Source organism: Nanorana parkeri, unplaced genomic scaffold (genome assembly GCF_000935625.1).
Source record: "Nanorana parkeri isolate BGI_ZX_2015 unplaced genomic scaffold, ASM93562v1 scaffold301, whole genome shotgun sequence".
Lineage (NCBI taxonomy): Eukaryota > Metazoa > Chordata > Amphibia > Anura > Dicroglossidae > Nanorana > Nanorana parkeri.
The window spans coordinates 687148-699234 of NW_017306569.1; the positions used below are offsets into that span (position 1 = coordinate 687148).

General features: G+C 40.9%; 1 protein-coding gene across 7 annotated transcripts in view; it reads left to right on the forward strand.

Moving 5' to 3' along the window:
- The window catches only part of CADPS2 (calcium dependent secretion activator 2), a 254962-nt gene that overhangs the window by 16175 nt on the left and 226700 nt on the right, over positions 1 to 12087 (forward strand). The window lies entirely within an intron of this gene.

The window sequence follows — 12087 nt, forward strand, 5'->3', positions numbered from 1 at the left end:
TCATGAAAGAAAGATATACATTTTTTACTTTTTGCCAGCTACAACATTATGGCAGGTTGCAAATTGAAATGTACAAATTATAAAATTACTTTAAAATGAATTTTTTTAAAATTTAAATAAAAACACCTGTCATTACCATGTTGTACCATTTTTGGCTCCCATTAACAGCCCCAATAGCAGCTACACAAAGGGGCACATTTATTTATATATATTTTTTTACCAAAGATTTACACATCTAACTGGGTTTAATTAGAACCTAGGTAAAATTTGTGTGACTTGTATGTGAAAACTTAACTAGACCCCAAAGTGTTTGTTTTTTGGGTGTGTATTTGCTCATTATTCGGGAAATACTGTTGCTTTAAATTATATGTGGTTTTTCTGGTCTTTTTTTTTTTTTTCTTTCTTTTGAAATAATGAGACTTTCTTATGATGCAGTTTTTTTTGAGTTTTGAGTTTTTTTTCTTTTCTGGAGTATTACTTCTTAACAAACGTGTTTCACTTTCAGCGTTCTTAAATGATGTGAGAAGTCATGCTTATGGAGTTAACACATTCGATTCACAGTGTTTGTAGGATTAAGTAGAGAATAGTATCTGCCATGTAAACATGACTGAATATAACACATGAATTAGGAAGTCATTTGCATCTTGCACTTGAACTGAACTTGCACTGAAATTAGCCACTGTGTTATAATTTAAGTTCCTTCAGTAAATCATCTTTTTTCAGTTTAAGTTCTTTTCAGTAGCTCTAGTTTTGTGGGGAAAAAAACCCTTTTGAATTACATTTTATATTTGGTTAGAGATGTGCCTTTAAACTCTACCTCCTGGAATTTCCCTTAAGGTCCCCACACACCCTGCGTTAATCGTACGATAATCGCGGGAATTCCTGAGATCGTATGATTATTGTAAGGTGTGTGGAAGCCGTGCGACCTCTACTATTGTAAGGTCGCACGACTTTAAACTTACAAACATGTTCGAAAACCCGAAGGAGCCGCTGTGACAGAACGGACGAGCAGTGAGCGGAGAGAGAGGCGCCGGCTGTCAGATCCTGGCCGAGCGTCTCTCTCTCTCTCTCTCTCTCTCTCTCTCCTCTTCATTAGTTAGTGAAAGCGGCTCTGTCCTCCGCCCTCCCCCGCCGCCTGTTCCTTCACTTCTTCTCGGATCACCACTGGGGAGAGCAGCGGGGATCCAGAGAAGCGGCGGGAATGTTTTTCACCTGGCAGCCATCACTACAGCACCTGGTAAACGGGACATCCTAAGCCTCATCTAAATGGGGATTTACTGCCGGTTTCCTGATTCTTTTAATCTCTAGTGCCTCCACCTATAGTCGTTCCAGCGCTTTAATTCAGCTTGGTAGGATAGAAGGACAAAAGAGCTTCTACAACTACTTGACTAGTCATCACTGGGTGGGTCTTGGCATCCAGGAGCATTACACAGCTTCCTCTGGTGCACTACAGCCAAAAAATAAGACGTTTGTGTGTTTCCATCTCATTGCTGACTTAAGTATGTTTCAGGCCCACATGACCTCCATGCACACAGCCAGCTCACATAAAGGGTCAATACTCTTTAGGTCTGGGCTTCAGCCCTACAACCTTACCACTGACACAAAGCCTTGTTCAAGAGGGATCTGCCTCTGCACAGGGAGGCCTCACAAAGGACTCTTCCTCTTATACCTGGGTGCAATGCTCTGCAAGCAAGCAAGCATGCAAAACAAAACACAAAAGGACTGTTGGGGAACACATCCCTACATACCAAAACAGGTGTATTGTATTTATGCATCTAACTGGTTGGTCTGCTCTCACTTTTTTCCAGCTTTAGGCTACTTTAAAACCATTGTTTGATAAGTTGAGTAGAACACCATTCTAAGGCACATTTATCTTAAGTGTTCATTGCTTAAATTATGTTTTGCAAAGGGGGATGTTTGGTATAGTTTTACGGTCCACACCAGGTAGTAACACTCACAGGGCGCCCAGGTGGGATATGCAAAGCGGAAGCATGTGCTGATTACTGGAATGCTCTCTGTATTTCAGCACTGAAAGAAGCCTCTGTCCAGCTTCCAGTCGGATGCTGGCAGATGAAGCTTTGTGCTGTCACGCACCCTGTTGAACACCTCACAGCTCAATAATCAGAGCTGCTGAAGCCTACCTTTTGATAGTCAAAGACTTTTTGATATTGGAGGCAGAGGAGTGCCAGCTCTACACAGTGCTCTGAGGTTTTGGTATCATAGTGATGGCCTGCTCTGGCACTCACTCTCACTATGTGAAGAGAGGGATGCGTGGAACTGCAGGATAGGCAAGTGTCCAGGCAATATAAGGTACACCTTCCAGCCAGCCACTCCTTACCAATGCTGGCAGAAGGTTGGAGGGGTTATTGTTCAAGTCAGTTACTGACCACCAATGTTGGGGGTAGTTATTTCAGCCAGCCACTGACCACCAATGCTGGGGGCTTGTTTTTCAGCCAGTAGTTGGCCACCAATTGTGGGGGTGTTTATTGTTTCACCCAGCCACTAACCACCAATGCTGGGTGTTTATTTTTTCAGCCAGCTACTGACCACCAATACATCTGACCAAAGTGTTTATTGTCTTAACAGTTTCTGGTTGCTAAGTAGTCACTGACCATTTTATCAAGTTCTTCTTTACGGTAGGCTGTAAAGGTAGGGATGTCTGATACCATTTTTTCAAGACCAAGTACAAGTACTTTACCTCAGGTACTTGCTGACAGTGGCGTCGCAAGGGGGGTGCGGGCGGCCCGCACCCGGGTGACACCAATGGAGGGATGACACCACAATGACTGACAGTGTCAGGAGAGAGGAGGGGAGCCGGCGGCATATCTCATCCCACCGGGTGAACGTCCCCTCCTCTAACTGCCGCCGGCCATCACCAAAATGGGCGCCTGCAGGCGTCAATCAGATGGCCGCGTGTGCGCGATGACGTTGCAGGGTGACACCTGGCCTCGGGACGCCCCTGCTTGCCGATACCAATTACTGATACTTTTTCTTAAAGGGACATGTGCCATTTTTTTCTAAAACAAATTTCAGACTGATTATTTTAGGGCAGTTTCTTTATAATAAGAACTGTAACTCATTCCATGATTATTCAGCAATGGAGAATGGCAACCAGCAATAGTGGGCTACCGATCCCATCAATCCATGATTATACAGCAATGGGGAATGTTAACTGGCTATAGAGGACTATAAATCTCAGCAATAGAGAATGACAACCAGCAATCCTGAATTGCTGAGGGTTGTAGTCTTCTTCTATAGCTGATTTGCCATTTTCTATTGCTGTATAATCACCAGGGCTGTGTGGGTGAGTGCCGGTCTCTCCAGGGCTGAATGAGTGGGATCCGGGCTCCAGGGCTGTGCTGGTGGGTGTGGGGCTGTCCTGTCCTGTGCTGTGCCAGCGCTGGGAAGGAGGTGGAGGCAATTTGCAGCTGGACAGGCACTTTTAAAGACAACTGTCTGAGGATCCCAGCATACTCAGAACCTTAGGCAGCCAAACTTCCTGAAAAATTTAAAGGGCCAGTATCGGGGCAAACAGTGCCCCGATACTGGCTCTTTAGTATTGTGGCATTTTCAGGAGTACACGTACTCCTGAAAATGCCCTGTAACGGCCTCTGTACTGATACAGTAGGGATGTCCCGATACTAGTAAAGTAAAGATACTTTTATAAAAATTATTGTGCTGAGTGTTGTAAATGTCCTTTTGACCCTCCCACCATTAGCTCAATCTGGCCACATGCAAAAAATGAACATGTGTAGATGGATGGGGTGTGCCGTGGCTGTCCTTTGTTGTGGGGACAACTTTTGATCTTGCACACAGGCTCACTGCATTGATAGAACTCCCCGATGGGCAAAGACATGAACTAGCACGTGGAGAGCGCATGTTCAGGTTTAATACTATGAGGTCTGTTTATAAACAGTTTGCAGGGCCATACACCCTGTCAATATCTGTGAATGTTTGCTCTGTGGGAATATATGCCAAATAGAATGTTCTCTTGTTATTTTCTCTAAGTGCCTTGAATGTTTGAATTTTTTCATGCAATATCGCATTATGATCACTGGATGGAGCTAAAGGAGCATAGGAAATAAGTATTTATTTTCTATGCTCCTCTGCACCATCTAGTGACTATAATGCTGTATAAACAAAATTTAAAAAGTACATTGCCTTGACGGATTTAAAAACATTCCGTTTGGCATATATCTACACAGATATTCGCAAGGCAAAGGGCATGCATGCTCTTTTTGGTGACAGTCTAATTCTAGGTTAATAAAACTCCCCGTGGCTAAAAACTATCAAATGTCAAAACCTCTTCTGCCCAATTAGGTTTTAGCATTTGCTAGTCAAACAAGGGTGGATCTTGTCTAGATTTCCTGTGTACAGTCTAGGCATCAAATTCAATGCACTCCAAACAGTGGAAATTAATTTATTTGAACACTAAAGCTGGTCCTACATCAGTATAATTTCGTTCAAAAAGAATCAAAGGAGCAGGACGGAACTTTATTTTTTTTTTTTCTCGATCCAACAAAATTCGACAGTGAATTTGGCTTTTGTTTGGGAAACCCTATTTATTCCAGAATCAACTTGTAAAATCAAGCTAAATTTTGAACGACATTCAACAAGGGTATTATCTGGTTCTAGTGAGATTTTTCAGATGAATCTTGGTATGAAAATCTACTAATGTATGGTCAGCTTAAAGACTATCTCCGGCAAACAAAAACCCTCTCCTTGCAGTGGGGCAACCCCCACACAAGACAGATTTTTGTTGGTGTGCATACTGGTCCTGGCTGACTCATGTAAGTGGAAGAAACTGTATTTAACAGTGGCTTTTTACTAGCCAAATGCTATTGTCACTACTTGTTTGTACCAGCGACCATGTTTGTGCTAATGAACGATCATTGGCCATTTTGAATTTTTTGGCCCACTATTTCATGTCTATGGGCTGTCTTAATGAAGAAAGAATGGAAGTAAACAAAATAATGATCCTGAAAGAAGCTAAATGTATCCATAGACTTGTTCTTGCCAAGTTAAGTTGGATGGCAATTATTATGCCTTTTGGGAGAATTTTACATATCTCTTGCCAGCAGCTATTGGAGATACTAATGTGTGGAGATTACTTAAACTTTTAAATGTAATTTTTTTTTAAATCACATAGAAAAATTGTTTATAATAGTTTGCAGTCTTGGCAGTTTTTTGTTGTTGTTATTTAAAAAAAATAATAATAATACTTTGAGAAAACAATCGGGGAGCATATTTAATTAAAATAACAAAAGTATGCCAAGAAAGGATTTATGGAGGAGTGCATACTTGGTGTAAGTAAAGGGTTTTAAAAAAAAAAGAGAAAAAGTGGGGGTGGCCCTGGTGCTTTTAGCCATAATGTGTTAGTATGCACAGCATATTGCCTCATTATAGCAGACTTGGAAATAAAAGGATTCTCTGGTCCTTTTTATTTTCCTCTAGGTCTTCTTCCAGGTTTCAAGTATGCAGCCGCTTGATTTTCTTGTCCCCAGTGACATAGCTCCTGTGCATATGCACACAAGAGTTACTTCATCTCGGCATGGAGAGCCTGTGCATACGCGTGCTGAATGGCAGCACAAAGCTTTTATGGCAGAAGAGACCTTCACAGTTCCTTCTAACCAATAAAGCCGATCAAAGTTTTTTTTTTTTTTTTACGTACCTTTACCTACATTTGAAGTCAAGAAACATGCACCAACAGTAGTTAGACAGAGGCTTGTATCTGTAAGAAACAGGCGTGATCAATGTCCTTTGCACTGGGCATGAAATGTTTCAGCAATGTTATCTTTTTGGGAGGGATGTAGGCTTTGTAAATAATAGCTGATGCACAAACATCCACACTTTTAGAAACAAATGCAAGGTTGTTTTCATAGTTGTAGAAAACTGTATTCTCTGAAGTCACAGGATGATGTCAGTGGAAAAAGTAGTATCCCTGAAAATAGACAACTCAGATGTATTCTTATTTAAAGGGTACTTTTGTGAGCTGACAACAATGCTTCTGCTGCACTGAAATTTCAAACCCATTGACCGTGCTGCTTAAATTCTCTCCAGCTTGACTATAGACCCCCCCCCTCCCTTTATGTTATGGAATGTATAACTCTTTAGATGAGGTGAAGGTGTTTTTCGGGGGGGGTGAAAGAGAGAGAGAAACAGGCAGCCTTGACAACATTGTTTGGGATTTCCATGAAGCATAGGAAGTGTTGTCCGCTTACAATAGGAAGTTAGGAGTGCACTGGAATTCTGGCAGAATGAACAGGTATTTTTCTGTACTTGCAGCATTTTTTAACAACATGGTAAAATGTGCATGCATCGCAGACATGTACAGAACTTTTTTGTTTTATTTTGGCCAGACATGTGCTTTTAAAGTCCAACCTGAGCCCTTTTTACATGACCTGATCAGGAGGGGATCTGTGCATGGATCCCCTGTTGATCGGAACGGATGTCACTGTTGCATCTGCTTCCGTCCAGTTTTTTCCTCCATCTTGCAATGGAGGAAATTGCTTGAAAAAATGCTAAGACTTAAATGGGGCTTAACTGTACTAGGACTAAAATGTATGTATTGAAATCCCACTAATACTTTACCAGGTTCATCGTAAATGCTATACAGAACATATTTTACTGGTTAAGAAATTGCTTTATAGTAGGGATGTTCTAAGCACCGTACTTGGTACAAATACCAGCACAAGCACTAATATTTTTCCAGCTCCAAGACTAGACAAGAGAAAAACTCAAAAGTTAGGAGGCAGCTGTCATTTGTAAGGAGCATTGGCTACGGGTCTACGGGGATTTGTGCATCCTTGTTTTAATGTATGATTTGTTATATTAGGGATGCACCAATACAATTTTTCCAGACCAAGTACTGATACTTATCCAATTATTTTACAGATACCAATTAATGATGCATTTTTGTTTTGTGTGATAGTTTTTCTAAAACAATACAGACCAATGATTTTAGGACAGTGGTGGAGCGCCAAGACCCATTCACAGCTGCAACCACTGCGACCTTCGTAGTTCTTGTGAAAATGCCAGTATCGGCACTGGTCTCTGAACATCCCTACTTTTTATAGACTTCCATTTCTAAATGGATTTAAATGTTTCTTGACAGATGCAATATCATTACTTAGTCTGCTCTTACTGTTTTCCCTTTTTGCCTACAATAAACAACTGAATCAATTGCAATTGTGAATTTAAATGAGTCATGCCTTAGTAAACTACAGATTCCCTCCTACGCTACTCCACAACATGGGAAATCATTGTTTTGTAGTCCAAGATAGGAGAACTTGGATGGTTGATTACACTCCTTGAGCTAACACAGGTAGCGTAAACAGGACACAGAACAGCTATGTCAGTAGGAGGGTCAATGACTTTCTTTTGCACTTATCAAATAGGTGTAAAATGCTTGTATATTTAACTAACCAAGAAGGAGGGAATAGGAGAAGTTCATTGTTAGGCCTCATGCACATGTAGATAAAATAATTACAAAGGATCTTCCTGACAGAAACTTGGAAGCAAGCTCCTGAGTAAAAAGTGGTCTGTAGTTCATCACAATTCATACAGTCATGCACAGTATTTTGTCCATAAGAGTTGAAATACGTGCTATGTGCAGTCATTTATTCAGAATGACTGAATGGCAGTGGCTGCACAGAATGACTTCAGCAGTCAGTCATTCTGAATAACTGAAATTAGTTTTAAACGCTCAAACTTTTTTTGCAATAATGAATCCAGATCAAACAATTATGCATTGTCCAGAAAATTATTCCTTTTATAATTTCTTCCAAGAACTTAGTCATCATGTTGCCAAACAAACACTCCCAGCTCAGCTTCCCTGAATTTCCTGTCCAGTACAAGATCATAAGGGACAACTCAGCCTGTAGCAGCTGTCCATCTTCTAGCTTGGAGGAGGTAGGAGCAGGCTTGCCCTGCTGTGCATGTGTGGATGTAGAGACGCATACAGCTTATTAGCAGACACAAGGGTGGTTACATAGGACCCTGCAAGGGAAAGGTGTCACCCTGAAACAGTATATCAGCGCCAGTCTCAGGGGCCCAGTTGATTCTACAGGAAAATCAAAATGAAAATGTTTAAACATTAAGGAGCAGCAACGATTGTAAGTGATTTAATCAGCATTTGAAAGGGCTTAAAAACATTTTGACTTTAATATCACTTGAAGGTCAAGGTCATCTGCACCTTTGCCGCGGCCTACACATAGTTAATGTCTATATCTCCCCCTGGCCCTGAATTCACTAGGTAGTGGCGGCATCGCATATGGCTATATACATGTATAATCCATGTACAATTTACAAATGTAAATGTTTGAACAAAGTCTACCAGTGTACCACGTAATTTACAGTCGAAATTGGACCGTGGATGCAGATTTTTCTTGTTCTAGTTTATGAAACTTAAAGGGGTTCTAAACCCTCCCATTTTTTTGCCTAATATCTACTGCTATCAAGCAGTAGATATAGGCAAACCGTTTAAAAAGAAAAAAATAACCCTGCTTTAACAGCGGTTTAACTTACCTTGTTTCCGCTGCTCGCTCCCGCCCAAGAAAACGAAACTATTCGGGCGGCCGCAAAGTATCTTGAGGCGGGCGCATGCACAGTTCGGATTCTCGGCCGGGAGACGAGCAGAGACGCAAGGTAAGTCTATGGACGCGTGCACCCGCATGCAGACACCGCTGGATCGGAAGTGCCATCAAGCAGAGAGGAGTCCGCGCTGGATCGGAGAGCCGCCGCACCGCTAGAGGGACAGATGAAAACATCAAGAAAGAAGAAGATCTGATTAAGAGACATAATTTAAGGTAAGTGCTGACATTAACATTGGGGGGAGTGAAAAAAAATGTATCCTTTAATGTCACTTTAATGATATGGACCAAAGCACAGTTGTGTAAATGGGCCCATAGCATATAATAGTTCTGCTTTCAGATCCATATAAAACAGTACAATGTGAAGACAGCCTATTTTACCAGTCAATGAGCGCCAGAACCAGTACCGACTATGGGCCACCTTTCAGATCGATAACTGATGTCAGGTGCTGATATTCTGTTTATACTAGCTGCAGAATCATACGCTGGCAGATGAACAGGTAGCCTGGTGACTGGGCTATGTGTTCATCTTCTGGTGGACAAGATTCTGCAGCCAGCAGCTGAATATAAACAGCAAGCAGTGAGGGGGGGGGAGGCCTGAGAGAGAACTCTCAGCGATGGGCCATGGTGGGGGGTCTTCCAAAGCTCCCCATTACTGTCTGCACTTATCAATTAATATACCAATGATTTAATAATTTGTGAATATTGGTCCCGATTATCGGTGGATTAGATTGTCGACCCCTACTCTATATAGTGACAGCCATTGATTTATTTTCATTGTGCTTCTATAAACTATATCACCAGAAAAATCAGTCGAATTGGTGGGGTCCTGAACTGATGTGTGTGAATGTCACGATCTTTTAATGTCGAAACGAAAATAAAGCGATGTTCCTAAAAGAAATTCCTGAACTTTTAAATGAGTGAACACTTCTGTGAATGTTAGAAGTACACTGCTGGGATTCATTAGTACTGCAGGTTGGCAAATACAGAGCACTGTGTGGTAATGTAATGGTAGCCTCCAACAGTGGGAAGCATTAATAGGATTTCTCTCTCTCTGATTTACAGGTTCATGATGTGTCCTATTCTATTTGAAGTGCTTTCTTTCTCATTTAGGTGACCATGACACTACCTTTGTGGAGTTTTCCCAGTAATGTTGCTGGTGATATCATTTCTACCAGGGAATGTAGTTCAGTAAACATGGTATTGAAAGGAGGTGCTACAGTTCCTAAATTTGTTAGGCATTTCCACTGGCTCGTTTATCTCTACTAAGTGCCTGACTTTATCACCTGAATATCTTGTTCATCTTCATGGTTGCAGCAGGATGTTGAATCGTACACTTAGGCACCATTCCGTTGTATTTATCTTTTATCCCTCTAATGCACTTTTCTTAAAGAGTTCAAATATACCTGCCAATCATCTTCCACTAGTCTTTAGACTTAGTGCATCCATCATAAAGGAAAGAGGCACTCCTGGTGGCAGCTGAAAACTTTCCTACAATTTTATTGAGGCTGTACTTTTAGAAAAGTGAAACCTTTTATGATCAAAATGCCCCCGCACACACTGTTAAGCAGATTTAAGGGTAGTTTCCTGAATAATTAATATGAAGTCAATTACAATGTGTATTATCTTCAGTCACCAGATCTAAACATGACTAAAATTCTGACACGCAGAACTATATTTTTATCACCGAGCTACAGGAATTTCTTTTTTGAACTAGGAATTTCTGAACTAGCCGACATGTTGCTTGTTGAAGTATTCATATCTGCTAGGGGAGCTGCTTGGTTAGTGTTGTCTACTAACACAGCAAGTTTAAAGAGAGACTGTAACTAGCAAGATCAGCAGGTTGAAAGAAGAAAAAGTAAGGGGAAGTGACACCAGAGGCTGCAGCAGTGAATACTGGTGTCACCCACCAGACTGTATTTTGTTGTGCAAATGTGAGTGTATCACTAGCTGAACAGGGTTACAGTATTTCTGGCAGATAAAATAGTTACGTTGGATGCACCGGTGTTGATATAACATTTTTGGGCAAATACTCATACTCGCCCAAATGCTCTGATACTTATCCCAATACCACCGGAACTTCTGGTCAGAGGGAGATTTCCTCTGAGCGGCAGTACCGCTAGGGAACATAGAGCCAGTGAATCAGGAAGCCGGGCCGTGAGTAACGACTCGTGTTCCAGCCTTTCGCATTGGCCGTGAAACCGGCTCCATGCTTTAACTCCAAATTTAAAGATCTTGCCACACAAATGGCAAATCTGCTGTTCAGTCCACTGATATATCATTAAAAATTTCCGATATAATTTTTGTTTAAGCTGCATGCAATCCTTGTGTTTATTTCTCTCCTCTGTACTGACAGAAATCCTAAATCTGGTTCTCAGTTAGACTTTTTGATCAAGTTGTTTAAAATAAATAAATTATGCAACCAGATTGAGAAGGTTGTATTCCATATTGTTGCTTGTGACTTTATTATACTATATATCTCTTACATTACTTTTATACATCTACCTGGTTTAATTAAACATGCTTGAATCTTTTAAGCTAATTTGTGTACGTACATTTATTGACCTGCTTTATTTGAAAGAGTATGGTGATGATTTTTTTTTTTTTTTTATTTTCACTCATTTGACCTAGATAATTTCAGTTTCATCTGTAAATATAGTCTTCAACTTTGCAGTCCAGAGCTATTTGTTTGTTAATATTCAAATTACAACTTTAATGGATACACCCAACATAAGCAAAAGAAAAAAAACCTCTACTATATTTTAAAAATAATTAAATGTGATCTTTCCCTAACTAGGAATCGCTAGAGAGAATACAGATGATTATATATAATGTATTATGGTAATAAAGACGAGTTTGAATATTCCCTTTGAAAATATTTAGAAACAGCAGAGAAATATGTAGGCACTGATTTCTGACCTTATTTTCAAAAAGCTTGTTGCCGGTTATGTCCATCCAATGAATTCAGTTCTTTGAGTCACTGATCCAGATCTGTTGTGCCAATGAAATCAGAACACCTGATCTTGTCCAAAAAAAAGGACTGAGGTCAAAGGATCATCATTAGCCAGGTAGCATAAAAATGATCTTAAAGTGCAAGCAAACTGTGGTGTATGCAAGTAAGTCTTTAAATCAATTTCTGTGGATCTTCAGAATCGCCGGTACTACCTGTAAACAGGACCAAGTTGGTTCTAAGTCCCTGTCTTATTTCAGGTTTCAAAGAAAACTATGGCCTAACCTTTTTTGGCCATAGTTCTCTTCAGGGTCACAGGAGGACATATACTAATGTCTTCCTGTGACCCAAAACTCGGTATATAGTGGGCTATTGCACGCTACATGCTGAGAGCGCTGAGCCATGCTGCAGCCAGGGTGGATGCCGACCAATACTGTTGAGATCCACCCCGCCAGCTTGTTGACAGCTATCTCTGCCTCTCTAGAGGCAGAGCCAGCAGTGCTCACCCCCTCCCTCATCTGTTCCTCCAGTCAGTGCTGGAGAAAT